Source organism: Mustelus asterias, chromosome 17, assembly GCF_964213995.1.
Source record: "Mustelus asterias chromosome 17, sMusAst1.hap1.1, whole genome shotgun sequence".
In the NCBI taxonomy this organism is placed as follows: domain Eukaryota; kingdom Metazoa; phylum Chordata; class Chondrichthyes; order Carcharhiniformes; family Triakidae; genus Mustelus; species Mustelus asterias.
Window position 1 is genome coordinate 39,375,808 of NC_135817.1, and position 20,050 is coordinate 39,395,857.

Here is a 20,050-nt window from a genome sequence, read left to right on the forward strand (position 1 = left end):
GTTTGCCCCATTGAAGTGCCCATCCGCGTCCTCCTGGAGCAGTGTGTTAGACCTGGCCCCCCAGCAAGCTGCGTGGCACCCACACTATTTTTTTCTCCCAGCCCCGGTTGCAGCCCATTTGCCTCACCAAATGCTGACCCCATCTTTAGTCTATCTTCTAATAGATGTGCATTGTCAGAATCTGAGCTGGTGGCTATGAGTGTGAGATCCATGAATGGTACTGTGTCTTCATCATCACTCTCTTTCAGGTATTGCTCCACCAGTTGGCAGGATTGTGTCACTTAGGTATCCAAAAAAAGCACATGGTTAAGCTTGGAGCAGGGGGGAGGTGGGAGTGCCTGCTGACACCATTTACAGCTTGTGAATCAGAAGAGATTGAGGGTGTGTGGGGAAATGAGATGGGAGAAGAAGAATTAGGTATGAGGATACAGTCATCTTTCATGGTTTCAGCTTTGCTGATGGCCACAGCCTCAGTTAGAATAGAAGAAAAATAAGCAAATTATTGTGGATGCTGGAAATCTGTAATAAAAACAGAAGATGCTGGATAAATTCAGCAGGTCTGGCAGCATCTGTGGAGAGAAACAGAATCAATAGCCAAGATTCTTTCAGCCTATTGCACTGCTAGTAGTGCAGTGGGCCGGGAGACATTAGCGGGGGTCTTTCACGAGACTCATGACCAACATCCAGCCAGTCGCGAATCTCCAAGGTGCTTTTTTTTAGTGGAAATCGGCACAGAGCTGATTATCATATTGAAATTTGAATATGATATTTGATATAGAACATAGAACAGTACAGCACAGAACAGGCCCTTCGGCCCACGATGTTGTGCCGAGCTTTGTCTGAAACCCAGATCAAGCTATTTCCTCCCTATCATCCCAAAGTACTCCATGTGCCTATCCAAAAGCTTCTTAAATGTTCCTAAAGTTTCTGACTCCACTATCCCTGCAGGCAGTCCATTCCACACCCCAACCACTCTCTGAGTAAAAAAACCTACCTCGGACATCCTTCCTATATCTCCCATCATGAACCCTATAGTTATGCCCCCTAGTTACCGCTCCATTCACCCGAGGAAATAGTCTTTGAACGTTCACTCTATCTATCCCCCTCATCATCTTATAAACCTCTATCAAGTCTCCTCTCAACCTCCTCCGCTCCAAAGAGAAAAGCCCAAGTTCCCTCAACCTTTCCTCATAAGACCTACCCTCCAAACCAGGCAGCATCCTGGTAAATCTCCTTTGCACTCTTTTCAGTGTCTCCACATCCTTCTTGTAGTGAGGTGACCAGAACTGCACACAATATTCCAAATGCGGTCTCACCAAGGTCCTGTACAGTTGCAGCATAACCCCACGGCTCTTAAACTCAAACCCCCTGTTAATGAACGCCAACACACTATAGGCCTTCTTCACGGCTCTATCCACTTGAGTGGCAACCTTCAGAGATCTATGGATATGAACCCCAAGATCTCTCTGTTCCTCCACATTCTTCAGAACCCTACCTTTGACCCTGTAATCCACATTTAAATTTGTACTACTAAAATGAATCACCTCGCATTTGTCAGGGTTAAACTCCATTTGCCATTTTTCAGCCCAGCTCTGCATCCTATCTATATCTCTTTGCAGCCTACAACAGCCCTCCACCTCATCCACTACTCCACCAATCTTGGTGTCATCAGCAAATTTACTGATCCACCCTTCAGCCCCCTCCTCCAAGTCATTTATAAAAATGACAAATAGCAGAGGACCAAGCACTGATCCCTGTGGCACTCCGCTGGTAATCGGTTTCCAGTCCGAAAATTTTCCATCCACCACCACCCTCTGTCTTCTGTTAGATAGCCAGTTACCTATCCAATCGACCAAACTTCCCTCTATCCCACACATCCTTACTTTCTTCATAAGCCGACCGTGGGGGACTTTATCAAACGCCTTACTAAAATCCATGTATATGACATCAACTGCACCACCTTCATCTACACACTTAGTTACCTCCTCAAAAAATTCTATCAAATTTGTGAGGCAAGACTTGCCCTTCACAAATCCATGCTGACTAACCCGGATTAAGCTGCATCTTTCTAAATGGTCGTAAATCCTATCCCTAAGGACCTTTTCCATCAACTTACTGACCACCGAAGTAAGACTAACCGGCCTATAATTACCAGGGTCATTTCTATTCCCTTTCTTAAACAGAGGAACCACATTCGCCACTCTCCAGTCCTTTGGCACCACCCCCGTGGACAGTGAGGACGCAAAGATCAATGCCAAAGGCTCTGCTATCTCATCCCTTGCCTCCCAAAGAATCCTAGGATATATTTAATCAGGCCCAGGGGACTTATCAACTTTCAGTTTATTCAAAATTGCTAGTATATCTTCCCTGTGGGCCCGGGATGATATTCTCCCCATTATCAGGGAACAGGCGTCCTCACACTGCAGGTTCGGACACAGGCCATTGAGGTCCCCCACGGGAGATTGGGGGAAAGAGGATGGCAGTACCAGGGTGCTATGTTGGCACTGCCAGGCACACTGGGCAGATTGGAACTGGCCAGCGGGCACGAGGCAGTGCCAAGAGGTCAGGGTGAGAGGTGACGGCGCATACTGGGGGAGGGGGGGAGCCCATTGGGGTGATCTTGGTGGGGGAACCCATTGCCATTCTGATTGGGGCTGGCCATCGGGGGGAGGGGGGTGGTCGCAGCCAACCATCAGAGTGGGAGCGATATCGGGGCTGGCCCAGGGGAGGTCCAGTAGACCAGTGATTGTGGGGGGGGGGGGGGGGGGGGGGGGCGTTGGGAGTCCAATAGGCCAGCAATTGGGTGAGGCAGTTCAGGAACATCGGGGAGGCTAGCGATCGGAAAGTTGGCATGGAGGGGGGGCGGGTTGGTGGGTGCTGGGGAGCAGTCCACATGCACCGATCTCCCCACTGCCCAGTGGCCCACTCAGCGCTATGCTGCCAGCCTCTCAGGCAGGATGAGGCCCCCCCCCCTCACTTTTCAGTGTGAATCAGTCTAAGACACTCTGCATTGCAGAGTTTTGGAGATTCATTCAGATATTTATTCCCAAAAAACAGGTGGGAAATTCTCCCATTTTCATGCCCATAGAGCACTCAGTTTTGTTTTGGGAGAATCCTGCCAATGTTTCAGATCTAAATGGCTGGTCTGGTAATGATCAGCACAGTCTTGTCAGTAGGATTAGGCTACATAGGTGTGCCTGCTTGTCGCTCTTTGGTTAGTTCTGGACATCTCCATTTGTGCATCACTTTTTCCTGCAAGAGAGGGAGAGAGAGGAAAGTGTGCCAATAAGTGTGATGCAGTTTGTTTGGGTGATATGACTGCAAGCTTTGACATGTCTGTGTGAGGCTTGCAGCAGTCCCAAGTGTATGAGCGAGGTGAAGCAATGAATGCTAGGTATAATTAATGGAGATTAGTATTGGTATTTGATCAAGTGATGGTGATTTGAGCAGTGCCTGAGGCTAGTACTACCCTACGTTAGGTAGGTTAAAGATGTATTCGCTGATCTTCATGTAAGGTAATTAAATTCCATGAGGCACTATGTCCAGATCCTCAAGACTCTGCTCCTGCCATTGACCTCCATGGCTATATGCTCCCACTGCCTTTAGTCTGTATGCCTTGAGGGGCCTCCTCTCCTTTTCTCCAGCTCTTCCACCACATCCTTCAAGGCCTCCGTCTCTCATGTTGGGCCATCCCTCACTATTTCCTAGGACAGTTCCTACATGATTGTCAGCAGCTGCTACAGCCACCTCGCACCTCTCCGTAAGGGGTGCAGGCTTGCTGAAGTGTTTGGAGGTTGTCATGGTTTTGCACTTCCTGCTGATGTGTGCAGCCAATGAAAAGCATGGATAGCACTGGTCACACACAACAATCATTATAATCAGCAGGCAACACGAAGTTGATGTCCTGTCTATATTTTCATCAACAGGCATGGGTTAATTACACAATATGTATCACCATCTCAGTACCTGTTTCCAATTTAGTCCCTGCAGAATCTGAAACAGTATTTGTAAATTAGAATATGCGAGGCAAAATAACAAAGAAAGCTATATAATGAAAGGGAAAGAAAAATGGAATAAAGAGTGAGAGAGGAAGAGAGACCTAAAAAAGGACAGAAAGAAAACAAAATTAATATTTTAAAACCTCCAACAATAAATAAAATCTGAAGGAATAAGACTCCATACTTACAGAAGGTAATTTTCAGTTTCAGAGAGGTTGTTTAGTTGTAACTAAAATCCTACTAGGCTGTGAACAATTCAGTTACTTGAATGGAGTTGCCACAACTATTTTGCATGTTGAGTGTGTATTTATATAGGTACACATAAGAGCACAAGTATACAAACATTATGCCATCATTTGTACTTTCTCACTAAATCTCTCTGTGATATATTGGTATTGACAGTAAGAGTTTTAACAACACCAGGTTAAAGTCCAACAGGTTTATTTGGTAGCAAATACCAAGCAAATACAATTTGGTAGCAAATTTGGTATTTGCTACCAAATAAACCTGTTGGACTTTAACCTGGTGTTGTTAAAACTCTTACTGTGTTTACCCCAGTCCAACGCCGGCATCTCCACATCATATATTGGTATTGCACAGCTTCTTAAGGAGCAGCACAAGGCAGAAACTCCCTGATTTCTGCATTTCACTGTAAGCCTGGCTGTTGCTAGTCAATTTACTTCCAATGGTCCCACCGTCATGTCTGGCACAAAACCCAAACCCAAGTGTGCAGTACTTGCTCAAATTTTCAAAGTACTCAGTGACGGATTCCTTCGGGTGCTCCGGTTTCTTCCTACAGTCCAAAGATGTGCAGGTTAGGTGCAATGGCCATGCTAAATTGCCCCTTAGTGTCCCAGGATGCAAAGGTTAGAGGGATTTGTGGGGTAAATATAGGGGATTATGGGGATAGGGACTAGGTGGGATTGTTGCCAGTGCAGACTCGATGGGCCAAATGGCCTCCACTGTGGGGATTCTATGAACATCATAACATTATAATTTGATGTTTATGCTGTTTAAAGAGACAACGTTGTTGAGGTGGGACCTGTTCAGAGTTTTTAATCTTTATGATTAATACTGTATTTATAATTGTTGTTCATTTGTTTCAAATGTTTTTATATTACTTTGATTATAGTATAGAAAAGCTGAATCTCTGCTCAGATTCACTGAAAGAGGTAAACTGGTGGAGGAATGTCTTAATGCCAACTATGTTTAGAAACTGGAACTAAAAAAAACGAATCTCTTTGAAACTGCTGTTTATCTATCTACTGTAGCATTCAATTGTTCGGTGTTTGATTGTGTGAGCCTTGTTACTATTGAAGCTCAGTAAGAAGTCTCACAACACCAGGCTAAAGTCCAACAGGTTTATTTGGTAGCACAAGCTTTCAAAGTGTTGCTCCTTCTTCAGGTGAGTCTACCAAATAAACATGTTGGACCTTAACCTGGTGTTGTGAGACTTCTTACTATGCTTAACCCAGTCCAACGCTGGCATCTCCACATCATGACTATTGAAGCTGACAGTGCTTGATTAGTTAAGCCTGGGTCAGCGAAAAGTAAATAAACTGTGGAAGGGGCTGGAAACTAGAATGGTAAGCATGGAGCATACGTTTTTAAGTCACTGTGAATAAAACCTGTCATCTCATCGAAACTAGTGTCATCTTTGCATAGTTCCAAGATATAAAATATACAACAACTACTGCAGCAAGTTCAACCACTTGGTTTAACAGACCTGTGTCAGCAAGCAAAACTGGCATGTTGATGGATAAAGTCTATTCACCACTTTCAGAATAGGTTCAACATCCATTTGCAGTTTAAAGCATCGCTGCATTTATGTAGGGAAGTTCACAATGCATAATACAGTGGTTTCTGTGTCAATAAACATGCAATGGTGTTTTCAGGATATGCAATGTGTGTGGGATGTAAGATTATGTTTATTTAATGTGTTTTGTCCAATCTGCCTCAAAGGTATGCATAAAAGATAGGACAATGTTAGAAGATTGTAAACTAGGTATCTTGCCACTGATGAAAAAACAACAGAGATGGAACTTTCACCTTTTCATGTAAAAAGACACCAACTGCATGCCGAATTATGGGATGGGTTAGTGACATATTCATAGACTGTCCCTGTAAGAATGCTTCTGGAGATCCCTGCCCCATTCTGCCAGGAGCTGTCAAAGATCCTGCTGGCTGCTCTCGTAGGCTCTCAGCTGAAGAAAAGGTTTGTAATTTTTGTCTTCCATTCCCAAGGGAGCAAAAATATCTTTTTCCATATTGTTTGATTCACTTTGGAACCTATTACTGTATTCTTAGCACATTCTGAGGACCCTGTAAGGTTATTAACGCAGTTTGTCACAATCATTATAACCCATTTTGCCTTACAAAGCACAAGAGTTGAAATTCTAGAATAGATAAAGACCTCCTCCATTGCATGAAGTATGAGTTGGGCTTTAATACAGTCCTTGTCTCAGACCGTTCCACAGTTGCTGCAGAACAACTGTCCCCAAAGGTCGGCCCTTTGGTGTGCTAACTCTTTCCAACCTTTGGAATTTTGGGATTATTGTCTTTAATTTGTGTGGGAAGAATTAAAGACAATAATTGTGCATTTCCACCAACAATAGCACAATCCTAACCATACGGTCACAGGCTTGGATGTAACCGCTGTAATAGAGCCCAAAAATGTGAATACTTTCATTTCTGAGTTCACGGGCTGAATATTCCCATGTGAACACGGTTGGATGAGGGGCGATGCTGGGGAAAGGTTGGTGTCACATCGGGACATGTTCTATACATTTCCACCTCCAGGGGAACTTGCCAGGGTGGGCAGGGAAGAATGTTGGCGGCCCATACCATAAGACAGGCAGACAATTATATCAATTGTCAATAGAGATGAGATTAGGATGGCCCACCACTGCGTGTGAAGTCCACCAGCTCTCTTCAGATGGCTTTCCAGTGACAGGATGAGGTTCTTAGGTTCCATTCCTTTCTGAAGATTCAGGAATCAACAGGTTACTATCACTGTACAGGCCATCCCATGGATAGGCTTCCCCTCCATAATGATGGCCTGGCAGCTGCGGCCACTTTTATTTTTAACCATTTTAGAAATAAGGTTTATTTATTCTTTCATGCGATGTAGACATTGCTGGAAAGACACAGCATTTGTTGCCACCTCAATTGCCCTTGAAATAAATGGCTTGCTTGGCCATTTCAGAGGCAGTTAAGAGTCAACCAGATTTCTGTGGGTCAAGTCACATTTAGGGCTGGCCAGGTAGGGACAGCAGATTTCCTTCCCCAAATGACACAAGCGTACCAGATGAGTTTTTACGATAGTTGATGCTAGTTTCACGGTCACTATTACTGAGATGAGCATTTAATTCCAGATTTATTAATTTTAGAAGGCTTCAAATGGAGGTGACCTCACTGTCTACATCGACATTTCCCACCTCTCCCAATTGGTCAGTTGGCCACCCACAGCTTCGGAAATTCCTGCCAGTGGAGCCTGCCTGCCATCTCTAATTGGATAGGGTTTAATGAGCTGCCTCTGAGAAGACCACACACCTTTGAGGTCAACACCCAGATATGATCCTGGTGTCAGGACTTCAACACCTGTTGGAAATTTCCTGTCCTATAATCATTACCATAATCATTTGCTTTAATTTGCATAAAAGTGATGCAATGGCTCATTATACTAAGTCAGGTGTATAGCCAACATTACTGGCAGGGCTAAAAACAGAAAATGCTGGATAAACTCAGCAAATCTGGCAGCATCTATGGGGAGAGAAACAGAGTTAACGTTTCAAGTCCATATGACTCGTCTACAGAACTGGCAGGACAGTGGAGGTTCAGAGAAACTGGCTCTGACATCATTTATCGACAGCCAGAATTGATTAAAGGGAGTTGTGCTGTGACTACAGACAGGAAAAGAAAAGTCAAAGGGCTAAATAGCTGCAAAAACTCAGATAGGGCACCTGAGTTCTCAGATGCAGCTTTGGATGCCACAGGGCAGACATTCAGCGTGAGGAGGAAGATCATTTTCTTCGCTGGAGGGCACACATCTCTCCAGATAGAACCTAAGAAGATTGGGATGGTTAAGATGGTGATTGCCTGGAATACATCTCCATGGCACAACTACAAAGGCAAAAAATGTTACTAACCTCATTACAGTTTCAAGGTAAGCATCCTGGCTCCCATCAATTGCACTCTCCTCACATTTGCTTTATCTGTTGCCAGCACCACTATTCACAACACTCCTCACTCCAGCTTCCCTTCGCTCTTCAACAATCACTGCACCACATTTGATTTTTCTCCTCCTCCTCCTAGTCACACACTATGCACCTCCTATACAAACCACAATTGCAAGCCTCCCATCTGCTTTGAGATGCAAAAGCTATTTAATTGGCAGCCACAAATAAGTTACTGCTACTTTAATTATTGTAGGACTGTATGTGCCAGCAAAATAAAAACTGCTTGTGACAAAGATGAAATATTCCAATCTATAATATAAACTCCACTTAAGTCAATGGGGTGTAAAAATGGGTCGGATACAAATTGCACACTGACTTGTCTCAATTTGGGTTAACATTGAGGATTCAGTCGACGGCATTGTGTACAACACAGGTCCCTCTGATTGTGAACATTTTCAATCTCTCACATTTAAAACTTCTGTTTCTTTATTTTTCCTGTATGTCAAACTGTGTTACTTCACACTTTGCCTTGTTATTCCAACTGCTCTGTTCTTTCCCACTCATCCAACCTATTCATATCCTTCTGCAGCCTCACTGCTTACTTTCCCACCTAACTTTGTATTGTCAGCTAACTTTAGGGCGGTACGGTAGCACAGTGGTTAGCACTGCTGCTTCACAGCACTAGGGACCTGGGTTCGATTCCCGGCTTGGGTCACTGTCTGTGTGGAGTTTGCACATTCTCCTCGTGTCTGCGTGGGTTTCCTCCGGGTGCTCCGGTTTCCTCCCACAGTCCAAAGATATGCGGGTTAGGTTGATTGGCCATGCTAAAATTGCCCCTTAGTGTCCTGAGATGCGTAGGTTAAAGGGATTAGTGGGTAAAATATATGGAGGTAGGGCCTGGGTGGGATTGTAGTCAGTGCAGACTCGATGGGCCGAATGGCCTCTTTCTGTGCTGTAGGGTTTCTATGATTTCTATGAACTTTGAATCATTACAAAAACAGAAAATGCTGGAAAATATCAGCAGGTCTGACAGCATCTGTGGAGAGAGAACAGAGCTAACCTTTTGAGTCTGGATGACCCTTTGTTAGAGCTGAAGACAATAGAAAACTGGATGAGAATTATACTGTTGTGATGAGGAGGGAGTGGGGCAGGCGGAGTGGGGGGCAGGGAAGCTGTGTGGGCTGGATCTAGAGCCAGAGGTTGATGGATATGGAAGAGATTGACAAAGATGTCACAGACAAAAAGACAAATGGAATGCAAATGGTGGTGATCATGGCTAAGAAAGGTTCTGTGCTGTTATCAGCCCCCTTCTTAGCCATCCCCAAATTGGGATTCTTGCACAGAGAGGGCGAGAACCTGATCCAAAATAATGACCATTCATTTGAATACAATTAGTGGATTAGAAACAGAATGCTCCAGTCTCCTCGGATCTTCTGCACCCTCCACCGACGCCCCCCCCCCACACCCACACCCCCCCCCCCCCCCCCCAACCCCCCCCCCCACCCCCCAACACTCGAAGTCCTGTGGGCACAAATCTCTCATGATCCTGAAAAGCGAGGATCAGATGCCGTGGACTCTAAAGGGGAACAAGGAGGTAGGTACTGCCTCCAACTGTGCCCATGGGCTATGCAGTCACTGCCAGGCTTGCAGAGGTCCTTCAAGGGACCTGGGGAAAGAGGGGAGGCACTTGGGCTGGGGGGAAGGGGTTGACATCTGGGCTGTAGCTGGGAAGGGGGTCTCATGCCTGGACTCCTCCATGATTCCCTGGAAAACTTGCAAATCACTGGTGATTTCCAATGGTGATTTCAGACACCTTTCTGGTAAAATTGTATATTATTATCTGTGTTCTGTAAAGACTTGAAGTGGCCTGGTCACATTAAAATCCATGCCTGATGCATGCCTAGAAGCCTTCAAAATCAAAGCATCACTCCATTCTACAACTGGGATTTCCTTTGGTCAGTGTCCATAGGGAGATCCCCCTTGTTAGCTTGCATGAGCCTCAGTTGTTCTGAAATCTCTTTGAACTGCTTTGATTGATGGGAGCTGTCAACTTCAATATAGTAAGAAGTCTCACAACACCAGGTTAAAGTCCAACAGGTTTATTTGGTAGCAAATACCATAATCTTTCGGAGCAATGCTCCTTCTGCTGAAATGCTGAAGGAGCATTGCTCCGAAAGCTTATGGTATTTGCTACCAAATAAACCTGTTGGACTTTAACCTGGTGTTGTGAGACTTCTTACTGTGCTTACCCCAGTCCAACGCCGGCATCTCCACATCAGAACTTCAATATAGCCATTAGGGTATGTTTATACAATACCTTCCAATCCTATGAGTTTTACTCGGGGAGATCAAAGATAGCACTGTTGATAGAATACGTTTATGCTCAATTAAGCCTAAAGTACTTCCTCTTTTCACCACACCTATTCTGTCTGGCCCCATTTTTAACACTGCATAACACAAAGCTTCTGACTGAACCCATAAGCTTCTTATTCCTGCTTTTTTGTCTTACTGTTTCTTTTTTTATAACTCTGCCAAGCTTCAAGATTGGATAGGCTGGAGTTTTTATCCTTGAGATAGTGGAGGCTGAGGGAAGATTTAGTTGAAGTATATAAAATAATGAGGGAGACTTGACAGACTAGATATGAAAGGACCAATTTCTATTAGCAGAGGCGTCACCAGCAGGCATACATTAAAAGTTGAAAGGTTGAAGGATTAAAGGGGAGTGGAGAGGAAATCATTTTAATGAGAAAGTTGGGGGGGGGGGGTTGTTGAAAGAGGCAGAAAGCTTCTAAAACATACAACGCATGGTTATCCATTAGAAGTACCAGGATTTATGGGGTTACTGCCAAGGTTTGAAAAATGAGCCCCTTTCAACTGGCAGACATCTAGTGGGCCTCCTCTGCTATTATTTTCTAGAAATCTATAGCCAATTTCTTCACTTCATTCAATGAGACCCTCAGAAGGATGGTTCATATTAGTAAAATAAGATATCAACATAATTTTACCAATCTCATGTAAGATGAGAATGTAGAATCTTGCCCATTTGAACATTGGTTCATTAGGTAATTCATGGGCTCTTAGAAGTTTCACAAATCTGACTTTTGTTGTTTCTCCCTCAGATTTGAAATTGCCCTTACAATTATAACAATACCCCATTTAACAAACATGCCAGATCCTACATGAGAAAACTGTTAATTAAAGCACCAGATGATTTATTTCTCCCCATCAATGCTTTCTTAAGAGGTTATTAATATTTCAATGTAATTCTTTGGCACTCTGGAACAGCATGAGGACATGATAAGGTGTTATGCACGAATGCACACCTTTTTTCATGGTTTTCTCATCATATTCACCATCTACGAGTGAGATGGTGGGCAGCTGGTCACTAGGAGATATGCAAGGGCTGCTGTTGTGTTAACTCTCCTCTGTGTGGAAAGTGTTCACCTTCAAGTAATTAGCTGAGATGGGTAACTGGTGAGGATGTGCTAATCTATATCTCTCTGTTGTATTGTACACAAACTCAAAACCCTAGTGCAGTGTACCACACGGCTGCTCCTGCAGTAAGTACAATTTTAGAACTACACCTCATTCTATTATCATGGGCATGTGTGAAAGATGGAACTGTTGAGATGCAATTCTGATGGGAAAAGCTGCAGGTTTGATTCAGTGATGTCACACATTTTAAATGTACATTGTGTTTAATGTCTACTTAGTCTTATAATGAACTAAATTTTTGAGGAGCAATTCAGTTACAGGTTTCAGTGAGTTTCTCTGGTATCTTGCTGCAGTTGAGACTGTTTGAAGTAATGCCATAGGTTTCAGTAAAGATCAAAGGTTCAAATGCTTACTCCATTAATGTAAGACTGCGGCATTCGTCCTTCAGTTATTCTCAAAGAAGGAAGAGACGGAACTGTTCTTGAATGTCAGCTGAACAATTGGGACTCGGGATCCTTATGCGCCTGGCGCGTTTGGCTTGGCATGATTGATATGGGGGCAGTTTTTTCACTTTTAATGTTGTTGAATCCCACCTCATCTGTGCTGCCAGCACTTAGATTTTATTTGGGAGAATCACGCTCAACATCTCTCGAGCTGCTAACAATTACCACAAATATAGGCTCTCCACAAGCTGCAGTTATGGCACACCATCGACGGCATCATGTCTGTCTAACCTTAATCATTTGATTAGTTTTTTCTACAGAATTAATTATTTGATTTCAATTACTTGATTTATCTAAAAGATTAAGTTATTAATTAAATAATGTAAAATAATAGCCATCTCCAAGGATCCTAGTTTATAAATAAAGTAAAATTGCTCACCAGCTACTGGGGGAAAAAAAAAATAGTACTTCCTTCCCCTTCTACTTCCCAGAAAATTGTAAATTGCACCAAATTTCTAACTTTATCACTCTGTTAACAAAGCAGTCAGTTCTGCAATCACTTTGTATACGAGCAAATACTATCTATTTATATAGAGCTCCTGACTCACATCCAAGTTACAACTGCTAATTCAGCTTCCTGCTGCAACGACACTATTAACAATTATTCAGGCAACCACTTTTTGTTGATTGATAGTTAACTGCCACAGGAAGTTTCTGTTCACTGGGTCCCTTAACCAGTTTGCAGTTACTTTTATCACTTTTAAAGTTTTAAGTCCAGTTCAACTAAATTTCAGCTTGAGATATACTTACCAGTGAATGTTTACATTGCACCACATTGTAAAAGTAAAGTGCACCCTGGAAGACATTAAGTTTAACTATTAGAATCATAGAAACCCTACAGCACAGAAAGAGGCCATTCGGCCCATCGCGTCTGCACCGACCACAATCCCACCCAGGCCCTACCCCCATATATTTTACCCGCTAATCCCTCTAACCTACACATCTCAGGACACTAAGGGGCAATTTTAGCATGGCCAATCAACCTAACCCGCACATCTTTGGACTGTGGGAGGAAACCAGAGCACCCGGAGGAAACCCACGCAGACACAAGGAGAATGTGCAAACTCCACACAGACAGTGACCCAAGCCGGGAATCGAACCCAGGTCCCTAGAGCTGTGAAGCTTCAGTGCTAACCACTGTGCTACCATGCCGCCCTATTGTATTATTGAAATAATGCACACCAATAGCAGATTGACCACCAATTAGATATTATGCATAATATAAAATAATGGCCAATCTGCTGCCGGCCATTTTACAGTTTCAAAGCTTGCCCATGGTCTGAAAATCACTTTGGTTTATTTTTGTCACAGTGTAAAGCATTGGTTGAAATGCGGTGCATTATAATCTGAGATGATTCTCCTCAACTTTAGGTTGAGAAAGCACAAATTCACACATGTTAAATGGGTCTAAAGGACTCATCTCTCCACCAAGGAAAGGAGTACACCGAGTGTATTACCAACCTCTGGAAAGTCTTTTTAACAAGTTTCAGCCAGATTACAGTTTCCTGTATATTACTGCATTTGGATCTGTGAATAGCTACTCAGTAATGTACTCTCCACCACCCCGCCCCATGAAACAGGGAACATAGTTAGGTTCATGAGCCTGTGATACAGAAGACAATGTGAGACAATATAAATACTAAACGATATAGATTTTATTAAAGAACCAAACATACAATTCACAGTGAGGTGAAAACAGTCAGCCACAGGAAAAGAGAGATAATACAATCTTATTTCTGGTGACGAATTCAGTTTTTAAATTCAATTATTGTTATAGTAAAATATTTCAAGTAGAATATCCATAAACTATTAAAGCAACATTTACCTTAATTTCCTGAATGAAGGCTGCAGAGTTAGCAAGATTATTTAGCCCCAGTTAAGAAGAGAATTATTGTCCTCGATTTCTAATGGTTATATAGTATGGGAGATTTTGGAATGAAGTCAACAAATCTATATATTTCAACGTGCACTCTCAATATTTAGGGCATTTCTTGAGGCTGCGTAACTAAATTCTTACATATGGGGGTGGTATCTCAATTGTAATTAAATTCAGCTCCTTTATGTCTGAAATAAGGTTTGGATCACTGTTAATCCCGAGGTAGATCTGGCCCTCTGAGTTCTCGGAAAGCCTATATAAATCTATTAATTTCCAGGTAAGGTCAATGCCCCCTTGATCCTGAGGGAGTCAGGCTGTGAGGGCTTATGATGGTCAAATTTTTCTTAGTCATCCAGCTGTGTTTTAAGATTATGGTGCAGTTTTTGGGTTGGACTTGCTTTGTGAAACATACAGTTGATTGTGGTTGAGGGTGAGCATAAAAATCAACTTGAGTATGAACTGTGGCCAGATTCCATTATGCTGATTCCATCACAAGAAAAGGCAAAACAATCTAGAAATAATATTATATTAATTCAATGCTAAATTCAGAGCAATTCTAGTTTCCTTTTACTGAGAAAACAACTAAATGTCTGGTCTTAGGTGAATAGCCCAGTAATATCACGATGCTCTGTACCATTGAGCGGTACTATTATGTCTATCTGTACTGGTGAATCTTCACTATGCTCACTATAAGAGGCACCAAGAGGAACAGAGATGCAATGCCTAACAATGCAGTGTACTAAAAAATGTCGGGAGACAGACTTTTGCTCGGGTGTTAGGCACTAACAAGAAGTAAGGCACTTTGGAAAACAAAAGGTAAGAATGTTAAGTTAGAGGGTAAGTCATGCTGGACAATTTGCATACATTTCTTGAACAGACATTAATAATGCAACATTGTCAGAAACCCACAGAAGTAGGTTGACCTAGCTAGGAAAGAAAGGGCTTGTAGAATAGCTGGAGGAAGGAAGAAAAATATGGACATAGCGGAGAGCTGCCAACAAATGGATTTTAAGTTATGCCAAAAAAAAGACACTAATTGGAGGAATATGAAGATTTCTTGATTACAACTTCACTCTTGAAAAATTATAGAATCCCTCTTACAACTGGTGTAATGAGCTTTGAACCACAGAGGTGAGAAAGATCTCAGGTTTAATCCTCAAACTGTGCAGTGTTAGGCGAGTACAGTGAAGATTGTCATGCTGAAAATTGCATTAGATCCCTCGGTAGTGGAGGAAAATATGTGCCAAGTTTTTCTCATGATCGCTATCTAGTAACTCTTGCTGGGAATGTTCACACTTTGGATTTGGGTGGCTTTACCCCAAGCTAAGTAGCCAAATTGAGTAACTGTTGAGCCTCGGACATTATTGGCACTTGAATGAGCAACTCGAGAGATGGTTGTCTGCAGAAAGTCAGTCAAATGTAATCCATCTGTCTTAAAGGGAGGGGATAGAGAAAGAAAATTGTAAGAGAAAAAATAAATTGAAAGAAAAGTTAAGCCCATATAGTGAGCAGTGTGTGGAAAAATCCAGAGTGTATAAGGCTCTATCTTTTGACAGCAAATCTCAAGCACAGTGTGAAATGTACTGAGTAGCAGCACTTCATAATATATAAGGCAAGGGCTTTGATGTAGACCAATTACTAACGAAGGAGTAGATCTATTAAATATTTTAGAAAGGGCACAAATTATTCAACACTTCCGACATTCCAAATCATCTGAACTTGGTATACGCAACTGTACTATTATGGAAGAAAAAAATTCTCATGGCTACATTATGTTTTTTATTGCCTAACCATTGAAATTATGGTAAACCAGAATACTTGTAATTGTGACATCATTTAATTTTACTTTCCTACAGCATAAAAGTCATTTAAATGTTGATTTGAATTTTTTACTGTTTCATTGAAAAAAATGTTGCCAGCATCGGCAATAATTTAAGTTCACTTTATTAGATCAAAGAGAATTCAATTTTTTACTGGCTAGTTCGTCTTTAGTTCTATATAATTAGATTTTTTTGAAGTATAGCATCAACCAATAAGACCACAGCTAGGAACTAGAACAAAACTTATTTATGTAAAGTTTGTAACTCTGTGTGTTTGATTGCACTGAATTAGCTCAATATTTTAAGTTTTTTAAGTTTATTTATTCGTGTCACAAGTAGGCTTACATTAACACTGCAATGAAGTTACAGTGAAAATCCCCTAGTCGCCATACTCCGGCATCTGTTTGGGTACACGGAGGGAGAATTTAGCATGGCCAATGCACCTAACCAGCTCGTCTTTTGGACTGTGGGCGGAAACCGGAGCACCCGGAGGAAACTTGGAGAGAACGTGCAAACTCAGCACAGTCAGTCACTCAAGCTGGGAATCGAACCCAGGTCCCTGGCGCTGTGAGGCAGCAGTGCTAACTATAATGCCGGTATAGGGCTGACTAACTTTTGGCAAGGTTGATAAATTAGTAATTGCAAATCAGTCATTTTTATGCACCCTGCCTGATTTCTATTCCCATTCAATTCAATGGAGGGGAAAATCAATATGGCACTTAATGGGCAGCTGTTCAACAACCGTCAGTTTACTGTCTGTGCCACAAGTGGAAATTACACAATGTGTTGATGCTGTTGCTACACAAAGGAATTAAATTAAAATGGAGCTAAACACATTTAAATAATGGCCTGTTGAAAATCAATAATGGTATTTAATTTATTCCTGACTTTGAAAAGTACAGTAGACCTTGATATAATGAGATTTATAAATATGCTTCCAAATCTGTTTTTTGGAATGCTAATAACACCACATTTTGAGTTTATTAATGCTGCAACATTTCCATGTGAAGTATCTTGCAAGATTTTTGTAGCAAGATAGTTGGAGCAATCTTTTCCCTTTTCGTGGTAATAGCTAATGCTGGAAAGTTGCCCAATCCTGATTGACCTCTATGATGACAGATTTACACTTCTCAAGTGGCTTAACAGCCACTTAGCTAAAGGAAAAGCAACGCCAAAGGATGTTAGGCTAGCTGCTGACTGAAAGAGCAAGTGAGTGTATATCTGGCTGAATTGAATGTAAAAACCAAGTGAACCAGCATTTTGATGTCCTCAGGGACTCCATTATTTGAAATGAAGATGAACTTGATGGACTGAGTGCATGGCCTACCGGATTTCACAGTAGTGGCCAATTTCAAGGATGCTTGATGTTTCTTTATCACACACTTTGCTGTGTCACTTTACCCTATTATAGCAACTAACATTTCTCTTCTGCAAACTGCTAATATTACCTCCGAGTAGCTACTGACATTGTCCTGTCAACCACTGATGTTGTTTCCAGGCAACAATTGACTTTGACAACCTGACCCAGCCTGACAACTGAAGATGAAGGCCATTGACTGAGCTGTAGCAGCATTGTTCATTCAGTTCATAGCAGTCACATTATTTATAAATGCAAGAAATTGAAATTTTAATCTCAGTCTGTTAAAGTTGGCATTTTATGAGCTATCTGATTTGAAAGTCTTTAAAGTTGTGTAGCTAGGGCACCCTTCTTCTTGCAATTCTTACACCATGACCTTGAACTTGTCTTTATTAAACCGGGAATTTCATCTAATTCCCTCCTGGCATTTTAAAATTTGAACGTACCGGCAAGCAGAAATTGTTTCCTTTCTCCTTAGTACTGTTGGGAATGAGACAATGCCACATTTGTTACCCCTAGCTCATCATGCTTCCAAACTGACACTAGCTGCCCATTGGTCTAACAATGCATATCAGATGCATGGCTGCCAAAGGAGGCTGTAAATAGAACTGCAGCCTAAGTTGCCAATTCCAGAGACTGCCATTGCTATCCTCACAGAGATGATCTAATGTTGCCAACGAACCTCCTTTTTATAACAAGACCAAATAAAGTACAAAATCTTTCCATCAACAAGAGTCCAGGCCCGACCAAAGCCTGAACACAGCTTGATCCCAATAACATCAGCTGCAGAAAATGACACCTTGAGGTGCTTGGTATACAAACCCACAACTACTCATTAGTGAGGCCCCTTTCCTCACCACACACCTTCTGACCTGTGACCCAAGCACAACACAACAACACAAGAAAATAGAAACAGCAGTATGCCGTCAGGCCCTTCAAGTCTGCCCCACCATTCAATATAATCATGGCTGATATACGCCAGCCTCAACTCCTTTTCTGTGCCATTTTGCCATAGTCCTCTATTCCACGAACCATCAAATACTTGGCAGGGATGACTAGAAGACTATGTCACTACATGTCACATGTCAGTCTAATCTGTGGACCTGCCACCACATTCCCACAGGGTTCATGGTACATTGGCTTTGAATTTTCTAACTTGTTGTGAAGTACAGAGTTCCTACACAGATCCCAATATATACTCCACTCGAAAAAGCTGCCCAGTTAATATCACTATCATAGATCATTACTTTTTGTTTTCTATTATTAATTCATTTTATATATCCTTTTAAGTTCTCCTGTAAGGAGCCTTGTCTCTTAGTCAGTATTTCGATAATATTGTTAGGTGCGCTGCTGTTTCCTAAAATGGCAAGAGGCATTGGAGCTACTGCTCAAATTGCTTCTTTCATTGCAGATTCCAAATGTTTCTTGCAATAGATGACAAATTAATGTTTTTTTGATGCATCTGATCGATGCTTCTAATTGTTTTGATAATTGGAATAACAGTAGCTATTTTCCAATCTTCTGGTACATCCCTTGAATTAAAAGAGAAGCATCAGCCACCTTGTCTACTTCAACTCTCATTTGCTTCTTTGATACATTCTGTTTGGTCTTGGCTTTGTGAACCTCCAAGCACTACTGATTTTTTTTAATGAGCATTTAATTAGCAATCTCTGAACTCAGATGCACACCACTTCCTTTCAACTAATGGAAAGTTCATGAGATCATTTCATAAAAAGAAAACTTGCAAAATAATTCATTCAAACCTCTTTTCACACTGTTCTCCTCTCTCATTATCCAAACTCCAATTTATTATAGAATCGTGGAATAGTTACAGCGCAGAAGGCGGCCATTGGGCCTGTTATCTGTGTGCTGGCCCTCTGCATGAGCAATTCACCCAGTGCAATTCCCCACCTTTTCCATGCAGCCCTGTACATTCTTCTTTCTCAGATAATGATCCAATTCCTTTTTGAATGCCTCACTGAATCTGTTTCCACCACAATCTCAGGCAATGCATTCCATCCTAACCACTCAATGCTTAAAAAGGTTTTTCCTCATGCTGCCATTGCTTCTGCTGTCAATTACCTTAAATCGGTGCCCACTTGTTCTCGGTCCTTCCTCCAATAGAAAAGTTTCTCCCTAACTACTCTGTCCACATCCTTCATATTTTGAATATCCCTATCAAATATCCTCTCAGCGTTCTCTTCTTCAAGGAGAACAATCCCAACTTCTCCAATCTTTTTATATAACTGAGCTTCCTCACTCATGGAATCATTTTCATGAATCCTCTTTGCATCATCTCTAATGGTGGCATAGTGGTTAGCACTGCTGCCTCACAGTACCAGGGGCCCAAGTTTGATTTCCGGCTTGGGTCACTGTCTGTGCAGAATCTGCGCATTCTCCCTGTGTCTGTGTGGGTTTCCACCGGGTGCTCCGGTTTCCTCCCACAGTCCGAAAGACGTGCTGGTTAGGTGCATTGGCCATGCCAAATTCTCACTCAGTGTAGCCGAACAGGCGCCGGAGTGTGGCGACTAGGGGATTTTCACAGTAACTTCATTGCTGTGATAATGTAAGCCTACTTCTGACACTAATAAATAAACTTTAAACTTTTCATTCTCACAGTGTGGTGCCCAGAACTGGACGGAATGCTCCTGTTGAAGCTGAACCAGTGTTTATACAGCTTTTGCACTCTATTCTCATATCTATAAAGCCAGGCTGCTGTATGCTTTATTAGCTGAGCATTCAACCTGTTCTGCCATCCTCAATGGTTTGTATGCATATACATCCAGATGTCTCTGCGTCTGCACCTGTTTAGAATTGTATCCTTTATTTTATATTGTCTCTCCGTGTTCTTCCTGACAAAATGAAACGCTTCATACTTTTCTG